Source organism: Pseudorca crassidens, chromosome 3, assembly GCF_039906515.1.
Source record: "Pseudorca crassidens isolate mPseCra1 chromosome 3, mPseCra1.hap1, whole genome shotgun sequence".
Taxonomy (NCBI): domain Eukaryota; kingdom Metazoa; phylum Chordata; class Mammalia; order Artiodactyla; family Delphinidae; genus Pseudorca; species Pseudorca crassidens.
In genome coordinates, this window is record NC_090298.1 from 128,507,828 (window position 1) to 128,510,684 (window position 2,857).

At 32.5% G+C, this 2,857-nt stretch overlaps 1 pseudogene; it reads right to left on the reverse strand.

Annotated features, from left to right (window-relative positions):
- Positions 1 to 1,463: 1,463 nt before the first annotated feature.
- Positions 1,464 to 1,806, reverse strand: LOC137220575 (large ribosomal subunit protein eL42-like; annotated as a pseudogene).
- Between the last annotated feature and the right edge of the window lie 1,051 nt (positions 1,807 to 2,857).

Consider the following 2,857-nt stretch of genomic DNA (forward strand, 5'->3'; position numbering starts at 1 on the left):
ATAATCCTTGCCTTAAATTCTATTTACTATTAATATAAGTTGCTCCAGTATTGTTATGTTTATTATATATATGATAAATCATCTTTCATTCTTTTACTTTTAGGTTATCTTTACCTTAAATTTAAATGCCATCATTTTTAGAAAGCATATAGTTCTGGCTTTTTATTTGCAGTCCAGTCATCTTTCACTTTTAATTGAAGTATTCAATCCATTTTTGTATAAGGTAGTTATTAATCTGTTAGCTTTAAGTCTATCATTTTTCTATTTGTTTTTATTCAGATTGGCTGGCTTGTTTATTTATGGTTTCCCTATATCTTCTTTCATGCCATATTTTAGGTTTATCAGATAGTTTTAGTAGTCCATTTTTTGGCTTTTTAACTATATTTTGTTTTGTTGATTGTCCTAGAGATTATAATATGCATTTTTTCCCCTCGTTCCCTAGTATCTTTATTTATTTTTCTTTTATTGAGGTAGAGTTCATGTACAATATTATATAAGTTACAGGGTACAATATAGAAATTCACAATTTTAAAGGTTGTACTCCATTTATAGTTACTATAAAATATTGGCTGTATCCCCTGTGTTGTACAATATAGCCATGTAGCTTATTTTAAACATAATAGTTAATACCTCTTAATCCCCTACCCCTATGTTGCCCCTCCCCTCTTCCTTCTCTCCACTGGTAACCACTAGTTTGTTTTCTGTGAGTCTGTTTCTTTTTTGTTATATTCACTAGTTTATGGTAATTTTTAGATTTCACGTGTAAATGATATCATACAGTATTTGTCTTTCTCTGTCTGACTTATTTTACTTAGCATAATGCCCTCTAGGTATTGACCCATATATTTATGACTCTCTGTGCTCTGCATTAGCTTATAGAATCCCAATCTATCATCATTTTCTTTAAGTTTGAATAACATGCTTTAGCATTTCTTAAAGTGCTGGTCTGCTGCCAATAAATTCTTGCACTTCCTATTTACCTGAAAATATCTTTGTTTTGCCCTCATTTTAAGGTTATTTTCACTGGACCTAGGATTCTGGGTAAAAGAGTGTTTCTTTTAACAATTTAATCATCATTCCGTAGTCTTCTAGCCTCTTTTGTTTTCAGTATCAGTTGTCATTTTTATTGACAGGAGACTATAATGTTCCCTATATGTAGTTTTTTTCCTCTGTCTGGTTTCATGATGTTCTGCTTATTTTTGGTTTTCAGAAATTGGACTGTATGATGCCTAAGTTTGTTTTTCTTTGTAATTATCATAACTGGGATTTGATGAGCTTCTTGGATCTGCACATTTGTTTCCCCCCCCACCAAGTTTAAGGAATATTCGACTACTTCCACTCCCCCTCTTTCTTTTTTTCTGTCTTGTTTTTTCTCTTCTCTCTCTACCATATATATTATATTGCTTTATAATATTAAAATATTTATTTATATTATTGTCTTCATACTGAAACAAAAGATGAAGCTAGAAGTAGATCGCTTGCCCCTTTCTCTCGTCTCCTCGCAGCTCACAATGCTTGCATCTCTTACTAGCCCACATTATCTTGGATCTGCAGTCTCAGTGCATTCAAGTCTCAGCACAATCTCCTTTAGAGTTCTAGACTTTTTCTAAAATATCTTAGCCCACCACAGCCACTCTGCTTCCTGTCGTAATGTCATTTGCCCTGGGCATGTACGGAATCCTTGCCCTTCTTGTACTATGTCATTTTGTGGAGGTGGTGTTTGCCATGTGACTTTCAAAAAAGCCAGCGGGTTTTAGGAATGTTCACAAATGTTTTAGTTGTGTTATTGGTATGGATGCCATTACATATATTTTATATCACTTGATATTTTCACATAAGTCTCAGAAGTTTTATTCATTTAGTTTTATTCTTTATTTTCTCCATTCTTCACATTGGATAACATATTGATATTCTATCTTCAGAAAATAATATTTAGAAGATAATCTATCTTCAATTTCACATATCCCTCCTTTCTGCTATCTCCAGTCTGTTTCTAGAGACTTTTCAAGGAGATTTTCATTTCAAATATTTTACTTCTCAGTTTTAAATTTTTTATTTTATTCTTTCATTCAGTTTTCATTTTTCTGCCTAGTTTTACTTTCTTTTCATTCATTATGATACATTATCCTTTATAGTCTGAAACAGATTTAATAGATATTTTCAAGTCCTTGCCTGCTAATTCCAACATCTTGAATATTTCAGGTTCAGTAACAATTGACTGCTTTTTCTCTTGACTCAGGATTAAATTTTCTTGTTTCTTTGTGAGTGTACTAATTTATTATTTTATGCTGCATATTCTGAGTGAAACATTGTTACAGCTAATGTTTCATACCGTGAATCTTGGTATTTCCCAGGCAGTTGTTCACAAGTAAGCCAAGGTTTTGATTGGTATTTTTATTCAGATTTAAGGATTTCCTCCTTTCCTAGATTTTCCCCTTCACTTTCTAGCTGCCCTGGCAGCCCTAAACTCCATCATCTGACTTCTTAATTCATTATGACTATGATAATTCTGCTTATATTTTCTCCATCCAATTCCCTGCTCATTAGAAAATGCCCACAGGTACGAAGTTTAATAAAGGGGAATCTTATCCAGGGAAGTTTCCTTCTGTCAAGGGCCAACTTCCCTCCTTTTTTTTTTTTTTTTTTCTTTTCCTGCTTTTTGTTGCCCTCCAGACCTATTTTGTCCAGTGTTTACAAATGTTAGATGTGACAGAGTTAGTAACATACAAGCATCACTACCATTACAGGAAGTGGCATTTGAGTAGGTAGATATTTTCAACTTGCAAGATCAGTACTGTTCTGTAGAAATATAATATTAACTACCTTCATAATTAAAATTTTTCTAGTAGTCACATAA